Source organism: Camelus bactrianus, chromosome 5, assembly GCF_048773025.1.
Source record: "Camelus bactrianus isolate YW-2024 breed Bactrian camel chromosome 5, ASM4877302v1, whole genome shotgun sequence".
In the NCBI taxonomy this organism is placed as follows: Eukaryota; Metazoa; Chordata; class Mammalia; order Artiodactyla; family Camelidae; genus Camelus; species Camelus bactrianus.
Genome location: NC_133543.1, coordinates 25828965 through 25846373, shown reverse-complemented (window position 1 = coordinate 25846373; position 17409 = coordinate 25828965). Strand labels below are relative to the sequence as shown.

Here is a 17409-nt window from a genome sequence, read left to right as displayed (position 1 = left end):
GAGGTATCTAGGCTGACATGATGTTTCTAGAGGGATGAGTGATGAGGAGTCTAGGTAGAGGACCAAGCCTGGCGAGAATGACTGAGAGTGGATTTTGGACATGCTGAGTAAGGGGTTACCTTGGAACCTCCTGAGATGTAATGACTAGTAAGTTTCTGGTTCACAGGCCTGAAGCTAGAGGATAACTCTTGGCTAAAGATACATATGTATGAGTTATGTACAAAAAAATACTAATTGAGGCCATGAGAATGGCTGAGATTAAGTGGGGAAAACACCCGGAGTAAAAATAAAGTGAGTTCGAACCTAGGACTAAGGAACTCTACATTTAATGGCTGAGTAGAAGAAAATATTCCTGCCAAGAAGATAAAAAGGAATAGACCTCGAGGTAGGAGAAAAACTTCAGAAACTCAAAAACTCAGGGGAAAAATGTCCGACGACTTTCCACGTGTGGAGGGAATGCCCTGCAGAGAATAGAGGGCACCGACAGCTATCAACACTATTGCTCAACTGCAGGAGTGAACCACACAGACACACTGATGGTGTGTGGGTCCCTGTCTGCGTCCGTCACTCTCACACCCACACCGCCCTCACAGAACCTCAATCATCCTGATCCTCAGTACCTAAAACCATGCTTGGCATATGGTAAGTTCTTAATAAATATGTGCTAAACTAAACACATACAGTCAGAGAACTGAGACACAGTTCCACCTTCTAAAGAAGAGAACTCAGACATCACAGACGAGCCCACAAGGGGACCTCTGAATCCCGTGCACAGCCTCTACCTATAAACCTCCATGCCTCCTCTGTCAGCCAGAGCATGTGGTAAGTTGGGCAAAATTAATAAAATCGACATTTGGATGACCTGCACCTCTCCCCTCCACCACTAACAGGCATACAAAGTTAACTGAATTTTTTCTCATACATTTTCTTTGCCAGAAATATTTTTAAGGGTACTTTTCATCAGTATTAGCCCAAAGGTTGCATCAGTGGTGTTTATGAGCTTCCTCCTCTGGGCTCAGGGCTGTGTGACTGATTCCTGTCATTTTCATCAGAGATGGGCAGAAATACACAAATGGATCTTGAAGGATGGGAGTTACACTTCAGCAAAGAATTCACAAAGATGCCATAATCCACAGTGGCAACACTAGTGACAGAGCAAGTCGAGTTGGGCCACCGAAAGGGCACTGTGGAGAAGAAGTCATTATGGAGAACTTGATAGGCAGAATACAGACAAAATAAGTGGGAAACAGAGAAATCCTGGGTTGCTGAAGGAAGCTGACCTTCACTTACTGTGTTCTTTTGGTTTTATGGTGTAATGCAACCAGAGATTTCAGAATGCTCACTTTCTGCCTGTCTACTCAGATAAAGAGCGGGGGTAAGTATGCAGACTCCAAAATGATGGTAAGTGAAGGACTGTTTCTATGTGGTTTGGGGAAGTATTCAGACCCATGAATTTGTAGGGCATCCTGAGCTCTGCGAGTTCACAAATAATTATGGAGCCTAATTAGGAAGCCAGGATGCTGGCAGCCTCCTCGCCCTGCCCTCCTGCTCAGTTTCTCTGCACTGCATGATGACAACGGAGTTTCCTTTCTCAGGAAAACTGATGCAAAGTGCCTGCCTTTGCTTAGCGACCCCTCAGCCACATGGTTGTCTACTCGTTGAATCATAATCTACTGATCTTCTACTGATCTTGGAACAGAATCAGTGTGGTTACACATTAATATTTAAAAGTTTTGCTTTTTTAAAGTGTCAGAAGTAGAGTCTGGTTGCAACTAAATAAACTCTATCAACAACTAAATAAACAAAACAAGATCCCTCATTCAAACCTGGGTTTTAAAATGAAGTGCATTCCATGGTGCTTCTTCTGTTAGCGTCATCACCACACTGTGTATAATGGGATGTTTGCTTGACCATCTCTGAGTGAAGGCAAGCTCCCTGAGGGGGAGACCATGGATGTTTATCTCTAAATTTCTAGATCTTGATACAGCTCTTGGCTCATAATTGGAGCTTCAAAAACATTTCTGAATAAATGATGTAGATGAAAATCCTCCATTCAGTGATTTCATTTTTCACTTACTTTGGGATATTCTCATCAATTAGATCTGTGAGGGTCCAAAAAAGTAACCAAGTTCCATCTTCTTGATTCACTGAGGAGAAAACTGAAGCTTACACAGATGAACTCTGTGTGACCTGAATTTAGTAGCTTTATACTGTCTTGATGGCAGTTGCTTTACTGGTGTTTCACACCAAACTCGTTTGTGTTGTTTCTCCTCATCACCCTCAGGCAAGATCCCAGAGGACAACAAAACAGTCCTGCCAGGAAAGACCCAAGGAATTCCAGTCCAGGAGGATTTTCTGTTGGAGAGACTTGAAGATCTCCACGGATGGTGAAGGCTTGAGCGATCCATCAACACTACTAGTCAGTGGCAGAGACAGAATCAAACTCAAGTCAGACTTCTACTTTCAAATCTTTCAAATCACCTTCCTCCCAAACCTCAGGAATTTATATTCCAATTTTGTGCCTTCCCATCTTCAGAGCCTCCCTCGAGTTTGTGACCCAGGAGTCTGGAAGGAAACTTGTGTTGACTCATTCACCTCCATCAATGTGCCACCAAATCCCTCTTTCGGTCCTGTAATAACAATTTCTGCTTGAGGCAGCTGCCATTTTTAGCACAACTGCTTGTGCGCAGTTCAGGCCCCATCACCTTATTTTCCCCCAGGATGTCTAGATTGAGATTTTCTGCCTCTCTGTCTGGCTGATGTGCTTGAATTCTTGAACTTCATTTCTGTTGTCCTCCACTTTTTGCCAAGTGCTGTAATTATGTTATTTCAAGCAGAGCAAGTCTGCTCCCCAGCACAGCATGGGGGTCATTACGTGACACCCTGATGCCCAGCAAGGAAGAATTTTCAGACTCTGGTTTCAAATGGCAACACTGATTTCTCTCCCAAGTCCTCCCATGGAAGAGTCTAGTTCTAGGAGCTCTCATCCAATAAATGGGAAATCCACAGTAATTTACTCTGGCTCCAAACTGAAATCTCAAAGTTTGAAGCCAGCAGGGGAATGACTTAGGTCTAAGCGGTAATCTTGAGACAAGGTTGACCAGTAGTCTCTGCCCAGGAATCCCCTTTTCACTGAGGGCATTGCTTCTTTCATCTTCATATTTAGCAGCTCCTGTCCTAAGAAACAACTTATTCTATGCAGACATCTTCCTTTTCTTAGGATTGTCTGGGACTGTCAGGTTGAGTAAAGATTTGAGGGCTTAGGAATTCAGCTGTGATCTGTCTGAAGGTGATTCTTGGACTAAAGTTGCATGAATCACGACACCAGAGACAGCCGAGTCCAAAAGCAAACTCAGGATAAAGAGTATCTATAAATTCAAAATACCCAAGGGATTGGCAGAACTGTGCAGACTGACTCTACTAACACTGCAGTATGGAGCAGTGAGTTTGGCTTTTAATTATTCCCATAAAAGATAGATTCTTTGTTTGCAGTGCATTCTCCCAACTGTGTAAAAATAGCTCTTTAGTCAAAGACTCTCAAAGCAGTTAATGCAGCTGGACTTGATTTCAGTGAATCCTTGGCTAGTTAGGGACAATGGCTGTAGTACTAGATTAATGAGGCCAAGGTCAGGCAATCAATTTTCTTGTCCTAGTCCATGTCCAAAGATGGTGTCTTTTAACTTTCCTGTACATGCATGCCAAGGTCACAGGGTGATGAATATGGGAAAGGAAAAGAAGGAAATCTGAATAGCAAATTTATCAGGCATAACAAGATATACAACTCAAGACATGCAGAGGTCTCCTCTTACATGACTTCCAAAGGGTGTTACTTCTCTGCTTGTCTCACTCCTTCCCCATATATTTAAGAAATTCATCTACACAATCTGCCAGAATCGTCTACATGATACTTAAAAAATGAGAGCACATTCATTTATTCAACAAATATTTATTGACCATCTACTACCCAGCACTGCTCTAGGCTCTGGGAATACAGAACAAAGCCCTTGTCTCATGGTGCTTTCATTCTACTAAGAGGAGACAGAAATACACATACAAACACAAACATAAGTATGATAACTTCAGATGGTGATCAATGCTATGAGCACAATAAAATAAGACTACGGGATAGAGAGTGACTGGTGTCGGTTAAGAGATGTGTCTCTCAACATTAGTTTAGAACCTGAGGGAAGGTGGGGGCTCTCTGAGAGGCTAGACCTGAAAAGAAGGAAGTAGCCCTCCAAAGATCAGGGGAGACAATCCAGGATAGAGGCAAAGGCCTGAAATAGGGTCAAGCTTGGCATGTTGGACAGAGGTACAGCTAGGGTGGTGGGATCACAGTGGAAGAGGAGGAGCATGATCAGAGATAAAATGGGAGAAGGAGACTGAAGACAAATCTGTCAGAACTGGAAGACCATAGTGAGGAGTTTGCCTTCTGTTACTAAATGTCAATCAAAGCCACTGGAGAGCGGTGGTAGCCAGTGATGGCTGTCAATAATTCCTGCCTCCTGGTATTCACACTCTTGGATTATCCCTTTCCTGTACCAGCATTTGTCTGTGTACAATAGCATACGGTGGAAATAATATGTGACTTCTGAGGTTAGATCAGAGTTTTTCAACCACAGCACTGCTGACATTGTAGACTAGATAATTCTTTGGGTGTGTGTGTGTGTGTGTGTGTGTGTGTGTGTGTGTGTGTGTGTGTGGTGGGGAACTGCCCTTAATGTGGCAGGATGTTTAGCAGCAACCCTGACCTCTACCTACTAGAAGCTAATAGCACCCCCTCAACCAATTGTTACAACCAAAGGTATCTCCAAACATTGCCAAAAGTCTCTGGGGGAGGCCAGGAAGCAAAATCACCCCTGGCTGAGAGCCATTGAGGAAGATCTTAAAAGACATTGTACCTTCTGCCTTGTTCTCACTCTCAGGTAACTCACTCTGAGGGAAGTCAGCTGACATGTTGTGACAACATTAAAGAGCCCTATAGAGAGGCCCACAGGCCAAAGACTAGGCCTCCTTTCACAGGTATGTGAGTGAGCCATCCTGGAAGTGGATCTTCCAGGCCCAGTCAAGTGCTCAGATGACTGCAGCTCTGGCTAGCATCTTGGCTGCACCTGGTGAGAGACCCTGATCTAACCTCTCACCTGAGTCTCTCCTGAACTCCTGACCCATATAACTGTGAGATAAGAAATTTCTGTTGTTTGAAGCTTGTGGATAATTTGTTACATGACAACAGATAACTAATATGGAGGGGGTAAATATGGAGAGTGGTATCATCTGATTTATACCTTAGGATCCATCTGACTGGTGTGTGGATAATGGGCTACAGGGGAAGCAAAGGGGAAAATTGGGTACTGATTAGGAGGTTGTTGGCATGATCTGAGCAAGAAGTGATGATGATAGATTTACACTACTAATATAAAGTAGATAAACAACAAGGACCTACTGTGTAGCACAGGGAACTGTATTCAATTTCTTGTAATGAGCTGTAATGAAAAAGAAATTGAAAATAAACACACACACACACACACACACACACATATATAACTGAATCACTTTGCTGTACACCTGAAACTAACATTGTACATTGACTACATTTCAATAAAAAATTAGAATTAAAAGAAGTGATGGTCTAAACTAGAATTATAGCAATGATTAAGGTGACTGCTAGTTCTTACAGCACTCCTGTGAGAATTAAAAAGAGGGACCTAGTCCTCAAGGTATTTTAATTTTATTTTTAAAAATAATATTTATTTTAAAAGAAGAAACACTTTGACCATTTGATAAAATTTTTCCATAAAAAAATAGAAATCTATGATGTCTATCATGTGAGTGGGAATTCCCTTGGGAATGTCCCATCTGCACAGTCATACAGGGAGATACTAGCAGTGGTCATATTGAGAAGTGGTTCTTTTAAAACTTAAGCAATTTTGGATAGTGTTGGGTTCGGTGTGGACAAGATGTGAGGGCAAGATGACTGCTGGATTGGGGTCTGAGCAATTAGTTAATTTACCAAAATAGGGAAGATGAAGGGAAGACTCAGTGGTGGGATTGAGGTGAGGGTGAAGGAAAATCAATAGTTCTCTTCTGGTCACGTTAGTTTGAGGCGCCAAACAAATATCAAAATGGAGATGTTGAGCGAGAATTTTATGAGCCTGGAACTCACGGGGGCTGTCAAACCTAGAAAGACATATTTGGGAGTCATCAGCCTATAGAGAGGTATTTAAAATCACAAGATCAGACAAGATACCCTAGGAGAATGTGTTGATAAGAAAGATGGCCCGAGACTGAGTGAGTCCTGAAACGTCCCAATGTCGAAAAGGTTGAAGCGGGGGAGGGGAGAACTGGTAAAGGAAAAAAAGTTTTCATCAGTGAAAATAGCATGAAAAAAAAGGAGAGGACAGTGGTCTGGGAATTTAGGGAATAAAGAATTTCAAAATGCTGGAGTGAGCCACGGAGACACTGTCAGACCCAGGCATGCACGCTGATCAAGGAGAGCGATGCCTCATATGAATCAGACATGAAATAATTGACCAATTAATGAATGAACAGACAATAGCAAACGTGCATATTGTGCTTTCTACCTGACAGGCAGTGTTCTAAGTCCAGTCTGTGTGTTAATTCGGTTACTCTACACCGTAACTCTATAAAATCGGGACTAGAACCCCTAATTCCAGATGAAAAGAACTGAGGGCTAAATAATTTGCCCAAGTCCACAAAGCTAGTATGTAGTAGAGTCAGGATGTGACCCAGCAGTCTGGTTTCAGAGCCAATGCTCTTAACCTCTGTGCCATGCTGTCCATAAATGAATGAAAGAGATAATAGCGATTTAAATTTGGAATACATTGAATTATTGGTTTCCCTGAGCTTGCTCCATCTAGGTGGTATAAAGAAGTCAACTGGAAAGAGACGGGGCAATGGGAAAAATCAGGCCTTACATTAAAACAGCGCCTTGCATGATGCACAAAAGCAATATTGCACAAAATATAAAGCAATAAGCACAAAAGCTAGTTGTGCTAGCAACCAAGTAGACTATAGCTCATTGACAGCATCAAAAGGTTAGGTCCACTTACTTCCATTTCTTATGGAAGAATCCATTCTCAGAGTTTCCTGGCCTCTCCTAATTTCTGACTCCCAGCTGTGCTATTTAGCTCTTTCCCCTTGGTCCATGGACATCTTTGATGCCCCATCTCATAGCCTCTCAGCCACATTTTTAGCTCCAGCTTTTGCTGTGGCAGCCAGCAAGAGTACCATCTGACTGCTCCTTGCCTCCCTTATACCAGGTGCCCCTTGCATTCTGCCCAGGGTGGCTCTGCACCACCATATGGTGAGCCCGTGGATACCCACTCAGCTGTGCCGGTGTGTGAACCAACCTGGAAGCACAAGGGAGATAACACCCTAGAAGGGGGTCTTAATGCACAGTTCCTAGTCAGTTCCTGTAGGATGGAGCCCCAGGTGCCTACTCTCAATAATACGCCCTTGCATTGGCTTTTGTTCCTTTCCTATTTCCCAGACCCTCAATTCTGTTCCTTTGGGGTCACTTCCCAAAGTAAATTATGTGAGTCAAGCCTTTGTCACAGAGTGCTTTGCAGGTGAATCACCTTAAAGCCATCCCAGTTACATGGTCAGTAACAGCTCTGACAAGAGAGCTGTGAGGCTGGGTCTTTCTTGAGAGGTTCATGATCACCACCTTCAGTCCTCAGGATTGAGAAGCAGGCCTGGATCTGAGCCCTGGTTGCACTGCTCACTTACTAAGTAACCTTAAATAAAACTCCTAACTTCTCTGTGAATCAGTTTTCTCATCTATAAAATATGAAAAATAAGAACATCACCTTCCTCTGGTGCTGTGAGATAATGGATGTGATAATGAAGTGTTGCATATGCAGGGACTTGGTAGAATGTTAAGAGTGTGTGTGAGTATAAGTGTGTGAGTGTGTGTGTGTGCATGTGCTCTTTATTTTACTAAGCCATCTCCAAGCCATAATAAAATTATTCCAAAGTACATTTACACAATACCATAGCCACCACCCACATGTGGCTATTTAAACTGACATGAAATAAAATTAAATGGAATTAAAAATTCAATCCCTCAGTCACACTAACCACCTCTCAAGTGCCCAAGAGCACACATGGCTAGTGGCTACTGTAGTGTTTGCTAGCACAGATATAGTACTTTTCATCATCACCGATCATTCTATTGAATAGTGTTGTTCGATGGTCTTATTGTCATGAAAGCTGAGGCAGGGTGGGGAGGATGTCATATCTCAAACTCTAAGGCTGTGTCCATTAGTCATCTATCTGGGCGCTTTTCTCCCCAAAGCTTTCCATCCACCTGGGCATCCAGGCCCATCTTGACCATGCACAGTGCCTGGAGCTGGCTCTCTGGGTCTCCTCTGCCAGAACCATTTCAAAGCATGTGCCCCTAGGTAGAGCAGGTGCCACATCTCTGAGCAATGGAATGATGCCTTCCCACCCACTGGCTGGCACAGTGAAAGCTGGGCACTAAGAAAAAAGGAAGCAAGTCCAGCCACGCTACAGAGCCACCAGCCTCCTCATAGAACTTCCCACTTCTGCATATGTCACCTGCAATCTGCTTGCAATCACCACACAGAAGGCATGCTACTGGCAGCACAAGGGATCTAAGAGTGGAAAGCCCACTAAGTCCTGATGCTGTTTCCGTCTGATCTTTTGGAGGTTGGAATGATTTTCCACTGGGGGTGCTATAGGTGCCTCCACACTTCTCCTGACCCACCCATAAACCTGACAGATGAAGGCAGTGTTGTTCCCAGTAGAGATGGGTTGTGGGAAATTGTGAAGTAGAAAGTACCTTCCTTCTGAGGCTCACTTCAGTGCAGACCTACTAGGTGCCCACTGCGCTCAGACCAGCCCAGGTCCCACTTCTGAGGCCCCACCTGCACCTGCGCTCACTCAGAAAGTTAGCACACTTGCTCATTTTTGGCCTTGACTTTCTCACCATCAAAAATTTCCTATATCTGAGTCATCCACAGTAATGCAAAAATGAGTCAAGATATTATCTGCATCATGTCTGAAGTCAACAAAAACATTGTTGAGATACAAAACCTCAACTTCAAACTTCCCCAAGAGGAAATCCACTTGTTGATCTGAAAGTAACCAATCCCCGCGACAAACAGCTCCCCTGTTGACATCCACTTCCGCCCCCCATCGCATGTACACAGGCACAAAGGGTGGCGATCATGCAGCCTGGAGGAGCCCTCTGTGAGGTAACGTGAAGTTGCTGACCCCGGCCTTCACCTGACCTTTAATAGGTGACCCACGCACCCCCCACACCTCACACACAGCCGAAGGGAGACTGATGCTGTCACGGCCAATACTCTACATCTTCCTGCCACCTCTTCTCCTCCTCTTTCAAACTGTCACACTTTCCACCTTTTTAGATGTAATATGTGCTTCCTCCCACAGCTTTTCTTAGTTCTTCATGACCACCTTACTTCTCAATCCCTGGCTCTGAAAAATTTTTCCCTACCTGACATCCCAGGTGACTTGTCAAGGTTGAGAAAATCAGGCTCATAGTATAACCCAGATATTTTAGGAAAGCGTATAAAATAAAGTTGGGAGAGGAAAAATATAATATTAAATTTCTGCATTATTTTAAGAAAATTAGTGCCATCAACCCCAAGAAAGGCTATGTATCAAATCCTTCAATCACACACAAAAAATTAAATATTTAAGAAAAATATTCTGGAAATTCCAGGATCATTCAAAGTCCAAATGATGAGCTTGTGACCTAGTCCAGTGAACGTTGGAAATATTCTGTACTGCTGCACTGAGTTTTTAAGGGAAGATTGTAACATATTCATTAAATAGTCATATATTGAAAAAAACATAATATAACCCAGAAAAAGTAGTATATTGAGCAGAGACATGATCCAATAAGGGAGACATGGTTGGAGCTGAGAGTCTTTTGCTTTATACCAACACCAAAAGCTATGGTGGAATTTTGAGTTTAAAAATTTTGGCTTTGGAATCAGAAGGCTTGAGTTCAAATTATGACTTGATAACAAGAAGCAAAGGCAAGTTACTAACCTCCTTACCCCTTTCAACTGTGACATGGGACCGTATCATCTTCACACTAGGATTTTTAGAGGATTAAATATGGGATAAAGCATAAAAAACATTTAGGATAGTGTCTTCCACATAGTGATTAACTAATGATAGAACAATGACTAGTATTATTCCCTTATCAATATAATTATCATGATCATTACTATCCACTTAACTATCAGGATTTCTTAAAAACTGATTAGAGTTAGCAGTCCACAGAGAGTGAAAAGCAAGGAAGACAAGATTCAAGCCCCAGTAAGATTAAAATCTGCACTCCTGACCCAGATGCCTCCCAGCTGCCAGGCCACAGTGCTTCCCTGAGAAATGAGTAGACTGAAGTGCCTGCTTATTTTGCCATTTTTTTTCCTGTTCACCTCTTGACTGCTCCTACAAATAGATGTTTATTTAATCAGCTAGTCAAGGGAAATTTTCCTTTGTGGAAACTGAGAAATATAAAGACTGCCATCATTTACAAAACCAGGGGAACTGGCTCATTTTCCCATAATTTTCACCACATGCTTAAGCTGACAGTTTCATGAACACAGCAAGGAGAATAAACAGCAAGACGATTCACTATTTTTTCAAACAGATTTTTTGCAGTGACGTTTCGCAACAAGATAGAAAACCTCCACCAAAATGACATTTTTCTTCCCTGGAGAATGTCTTTCTAGGAGACCTGTCTTTTACACCTCTGCAAGTGATAATAGAAAATGTTTTGGTGCCCCTAACTCCTGCAAACCATGAATCATGACCAATCCCTGCAGAAATGAGAATTAACATCCGGAGTTTATGGAGTTGGCATTCATCTACAAAAACCAGGAACCACATTTAAATATAATTATTTCTGGACAAAAAGCAAGGCTTAGAGAAAAGAATCCCAGGCTTCTCACATAATATTTATGTCCCCTCCTCCTCCTCAATCTTTAAAAACATGCACACACACACAATTTAAGACCCTTTGTACTGGTCCAAAAAGCTGCAGGTACCCTTGCAACACCCAACAAAGTAATTTGCTCCAACAAAGACCTTCAAATGACTAGCTAGAGCAATTCACAACTGTACCTTTTGTCCTCCCATTTTAATAGCCACGGCAGAGGTGTGTGGGGGCCAGAAGTAATTATCTGAGGTTGAGCAACAATGGAGAGATAAAGCCGGGGTCACCTCAAATAAAGATTTCACACCACTTCAACGCCAGCGGCTCCCAAATGAAAATGAATCTGCTTTGGTCTTTACAGCCAGTTAGTGGGCATCCATTCTTCATCTGGTGCCGAGGACACCCGTAGTTTTCCAACTTAGTGAGTGTGGAGGAGGCAAAAGCCATGATAAAGATGAACACTCTCAAAATATACAATGACCAAGCCTGGAATCCTATTGCAGGGACTGATTACAGAGACGAGCTGCCCAGGTTTGCTCACCAATAGCATTGAAAATTATGAAATCGCCAGCACCTTCCACTGCCTCCTTGGTTGACAGCTTAACAAGAAGGCCAGTGCTAACTGGCCTTGAGGACTCCACTTATCTGGCCCCTTAAAGTACTTGGTGATATTTTCAGGAAAGCCTGCGCCTTTCTTCTGAGAGCCAGGCCAGTCCCAGCAGAAGGGTGGGTGGTTACTAGAGAAATCAACACAAGCATACTTTTTGTATAATCTGGTCAATGACATATTCTCACTATTAATCGCACCTTGTGTAGAGCGACTGATTCATTTAAAACTAGGATTGCCAGATAAAAGACAGCACACCCAGTTAAATTTGAATCTCAGGTAAAACGATTTTTTTTTCTTAGTATAAGTATAGCCTATGCCATATTTGGGATCTACTTATACTTAAAAATATTTGATTATTTGAAATGCAAATTTAACTGGGTACTCTGTATTTTTTACTTGCTAAATCTGGCAACCCTACTTGGAATCCCCTTGTAGTGGACTAGATTATTGTTCAAAAATAATCATGTCCAACCCCTCCCTCATCTTCAATGTGGGAGTTTAAGTTCCCACTCCACCAAAATTTATATGAACTGTGTAACTTGCTTTGGCTTCATGGTGGGTAGAGGGTGCTTCCTCCCTTAAATTGGGTTTGACAGTGAAAATTGGTTTGGCCAATGAGAGGTTAGCTGACATGACACAAGCAGAGGTTTGAATTGGGTTTGTGTAGCTGGGCTTGAATTCTTGTACTCTTCCCATCACCACGTTCCTGGGGAGTCTTCCCTAGAATGAACATGTCTGGAACTGCTCTCAACCTAGGCAGCTCTGAGGACCCAAGCCCCATCAAATTCAGAACTTGATGCAGAGCTGTTCAGCCAAGCTTAGCCTAGATCAGCCAACTCCTAGCCAAACAGTAGTATTGTTTCAGACATTAAACTTGGGGGCTGTTTGTTATCTAGCAGTAATGTAGCATTTGCAGACTAAAATACTACTAAAGTTGGTTTCAAACATAGGAAAAAAAATCTTTGTTTCCTTAAATAACTTCTTAAAGTAGCCAAAACTTCACCTACTACAGATGTGGTAATCTCAAAATGTTAAAGGGACTCTACCAGGCCTCCTCCAGCAAAATACCGTGCCAAGGGTCAGAACAAGTAAGTTAAAATCTCACCTCTGCTATTTGCAAACCATGGTATTGTGGGTAAATAGATGAGTTTCTGAGTATGCTTGCCTACCTATACTGTGGGGATAATTTCTATCCATCTGCTCACTAAAGTTACAGTGAGGAACCAATGAGCTAATGTATCGCAAGTGCTTTGGTCAATTGTAAAATTCTGAATGAATATGTATAAAGCATACAGAAACATGCCTTGTACAGGGTAAGTGCCATATGCGTGTGCTTGCTAAAAAAACAAGTGTGTACATACAGAAATGCACATCTATCTTCACCACACAATCTTACCTACTCAACCTTTTTTAGCACGTGCCCTGTGCAAAGCATAAGGAGGGTGTTAAGTGAACTGAGAGGAACATTTCCTAACCCAGATAAGAAGGTCAGGAAAAGCTCCCCGAAGGAGAAAAAGATGCGAAATATGAAGTTACAGTGATCTCTCTCACTCACTTGCACAGATGCCAACTGCAAGAACAATGTCACAGAATTTCTTTCCTAGCTTCTGAGACACAGTCATTTAAGAGAATGACAGCAGCAGCCCCTCACTCATTCCACTGTAGATAGTTATATTTTCCCAGCATGGATAGAAATGGGTGGTATGGAAGCAGAGCAAAGGAGAGAGAAAAAGCCACAAAAGCCCCTCAGAGACTCTATAAATCAGCTTGACTGAAGCTGTCATTTTCAAGAAAGCTAGATTAACTTTTTTGTTTGGCTTGGTTTCTGGTTGCGTGAAACCCATTTTTCATGCAAAAGATGTGAACTTTTCAATTTTCAATTTATATTGTCTCTGATAAAGCTAAATGCCCGCTTTTATCTACCAAAGAAAAGAATCATTAATAAATTTTTCAGTCAAAATCTGTTTATACAGTCATTGTCATTTTAAGAGGGGCTCCAGGCTTCATTACAGACACCAGAACTGCATTTCAACGTGTGATCTGAGACATGTGAAATTTAAGCATTAGTAACATCCCTATTGGCCTTAATAAGGACAGAATAAGAAAAAAAAAATGGAGGGAGGAAATAAAGGAATTAGATTTGATAATAGCTGTACAGAAAATCAATCAATAGACATTTATTGAGAACTTATGGACATTTAATGCTGGACATTTAGACCTAAATAAAATATGTTTCCTGCCCTTAAGGAGTTCACAGATTGATGTAGGAAACAGACAGGCAGATTTAAGATACAGTAACAGGAACTTAATAGAATCTGAGAAATTATGATACAGTAAGAGTTATAGGCTATGCAGACACAGAGGACAAAGTAGTGTAGGACTTTACAGAGGGTTTTACAGAGAACACTCAATCTGGAGCAACACTGGAATCTTTGTCAAAAGCCGTTGGTGACTCAGCTAACAACATTACACTTCTTCATTCCTAACAGATACCCTCTGTTCAGGTATCAGGCAGATCCCTGAGAGGCAGTTCTAGACCAAGGCAATGAGTTGAGTGAGGTCTGACCAGTCACAGCCATCCCATTTCCCTTTGCCTGTGATTGATTCAGGAGTGACCACGTGAACCATTTTTAGCCAATGAGATGTAAGAGGAAGCCTGCTAGACAGCTTCAGGAAAATTTTCTACCTGATTAATAAAAAAGAAGGCGGCTCAAGAAAAAATGGCCCTTGATCCACCACTTCTGCCTTTCTGTATCGGCACACCATCCTGCCTACCAAACACTACACATCTTTTCTTTCTAACAGAACCCAATCTGGTGGTTGTAGTCGCAGCAACTCACATAACCACCAAAGCAAATGTCGCTAGCCCTCTGAGGCTGGCAGAAGGAAAAGATGAGGACAAGAGGTCATCAAGCCACAGAGTCAATCCTGGAACCATCATCTCCAGACTTCCTGTTAAGTGAGAGGATAAACTCCTGCACGGTTTAAGCCACTATACCAGTATTCTATTGCTTGTAGTTTGAGACATTCAAACTCCCTGACATAATGGATTCACAGTCTAGTCCAGGAGCTTACAGTTTAGGGACATTTAGTCTAGGTCTTAAAGTATGAGTAGGAGTTCATCAGATAGACTAATAAGGGAAAGAAGCATGGTAGTCCAGGGAAACACCCAGAGCAGAAAAGATAAACAGGTGGCAGACCATGAAGGGCTCAGGCCATACTAGGTGTTCAGGCTTTATCTTGCAGGCAATAAAAGGCCAGGAGGGGTTTTAAGTAGCAGTTAATTTAATAGAACTCACTCTGCCTGTAGCGTACAAGCTGGATAAGAAAGAAAGGAGGCTAGAAGAAAGAAACTGGTTAGTAGGCTGCCTAACAGGGGTGAACTTAAGACCTCCCTTCCCCAGGCGTTTTTGCTTTGCGGCAAGGTAAAGTTCAACTTTCTACACAGGTTAAGCAACCTCTTCTGACTTGGCTTATCACTTTTCCTGCACCCAGTGATCCTCCACTGATATTAAGCAGTATGTCATTTAAATTCTTCTCGCAGAATGTAACTGACTTGGCTTTCACATCAACAATCACTAGGAAAGTTGCCCAGCTTTGCAGGGATGAATGGCATTTAAAAAAAAAATCATCAAAGCCAACCAACAAACAAAAAATAAGCAATTCAAGGCCAAACTCCGTTTCTCCAGGGAAGGAAGGAGGCATTGCAAAAAGGACACAGAACAGGAATGCAAAATCACAAGGCTCTGCTGCTTATGAGCTGTGCCACTGAGAGGAGCCACTGACGTCCACCAACATCATCAGTGGCCCTCCCTGTGTAACTTGAAGGTGAGATAGGATAATCCCCAGCAATTGAAAATTTCAAATTCTGGGATTCTGAGCATCCTAACATTCATGAAGGCCCACTCTATGTCATGTACTATACTAAGCTCTTTACATATTTTATTTCATTTGACCTTACTAGCAACCGAAGGAGCACTATTATACCCAAGGCACACATGCAAAAACTGAAACTTACAGATGCTAACGATCTTGGTCAAGGTCACAACAAGAAGTAGAGGAACCAAGATCAGAACCCAGGCCTAGCTGACCCCAAAACACTGTCTGTGTTCTTAACTTTTTTTCCCCATGATATTCTGAACATACATGATTAGTGTAGAAAGTTTGGAAATACACAGTCAGTATAAAGAACCCTACTGTGTTGTCTTATATCTGTACTGGGAATTGTGAGATTATGCTGGTTTTTCTTTTCCTCTTTATGTCTAAACATAAAAACATTTTGTTTTTTCTTTTTTTTTACTGCATGCAAATATTCTTTCAGAGTTGACATCTAACACTTTGTACAGCTCTGTACCATGCTGTTTACTAAATAGCCTTTTGAGCATTTTCTCTGTTAGTAAAATTCTTCAGAAAGATTTCGTGGATCTTTGGAAACATTTTTTAAACGACTCCCCTATTGTTAGATATTTAGGATGGCTTTTCATGGGGTTTCATTTTTAATATAAATAACACTGTGTCAAACATCTTATGGATTGATTTGGGGAAAACGATTTGCAAAGGGTATAAAATATTTTCCACAGTCCTGTTATATATCACCAGTATGCCTTGCCATTTAAAAAAAGTTTAAGGAATTCATGATCATAAGCACTCTATCAAAGTATCTACTGCAGACAACCCTGACATCATTTTAAAAATCTTTAATCATTATAGTCAAAAATGTTTTCTTTTGTTTTCTGTATCTTTTTTTATTTTCTGTTATCTTTGATTCTTAAAGAGGTTAACCATGTTTTCTGAGTTTATTAGCTATTTTGATTTCCTCTCTGATGAACAGGCTGTCTACTTCCCTATTGAAATCTGTTTTACTTACCAAAAGGCACAGGCTCCAATACACGCGCATCTTCAACCTGCTGTCTGTCATGGATGTCAGCTGACGTCTACTGCAAAACAGCCGGTGCAAGAATTTCTCATTCTGTTTTTCCCACTGGTTCTATGGAACATAAACGTAATGGTGTGAATCAGACAACTAGGAGGCTGTGACCTGAGAAGGTGACACACATGATTTTTTTTTAATTAATCTGTCCAGATCACTCCATGGGTCTGCACCATGGTGACCAGAGGCTGTGATGCAGGTGATTAGGTTTGAATATTAAGGATTCCAGGAATCTTCTGTGAGTACTTCTCCTTGGCCCTGAGACGATCACACTGCCTATGGGCACTGATGATTCCAAGGAATTTGCCAGCAAGAGGGCGACCACCTTCACAGCAAGGACCTGACTACCTAGGTTACTGCCTCCCTCCCCTACAGACTGGCCACAGCTGATGCGATGACAGATATTTCTCACCATTCCATTTATACAATAAAGATCATTGACTTGCTCTGACTGTTTCTGTGAGCCTTAACCTTTTCTTTAACATCAGTGAGATATGACCTGAATCCCATTCATTCTTTCATCAATTCATTCAAATACTTACTGAACATCTGTTATTTGCCAGGCACAGTGACTGGCAATGAAGATAAAATGGTAAACATAAATGAACATGATCCCTAACCTCATGGATTCTAGTGAGAAGAAATGTTGTTAACCACGTAATCACACAAACAAAGGTCTCCGGAGCACAGTGCCCTGGTGAAGCAGAGAAGCCATGAAGTTGGAGAGGTAAACCTGGATGGACCCAAAAGAGCTTTGGACAACAAGAAGCCACTGACTGTTGTGACCACTACTGGGCTCTGGAAAGGTCACTCTGGATGTTGGATGGAGTAAAATTGGGGGGGGGCAGGGGAAATTAACATTTGGAGGGGGACAGTAGAGCCACATTTGAAGCCAAATACTGTGGTCTGGGAGAA

At 42.0% G+C, this 17409-nt stretch overlaps 1 long non-coding RNA gene across 1 annotated transcript in view; it reads right to left on the bottom strand.

Moving 5' to 3' along the window:
• LOC123613716 (uncharacterized) overlaps window positions 1–17409 on the bottom strand; it is a 241328-nt gene that overhangs the window by 44401 nt on the left and 179518 nt on the right. The window contains exon 5 of the long non-coding RNA XR_012506871.1: window positions 16432–16551. This is a non-coding gene — a long non-coding RNA (uncharacterized LOC123613716). The remainder of the gene's footprint in view (window positions 1–16431; window positions 16552–17409) is intronic.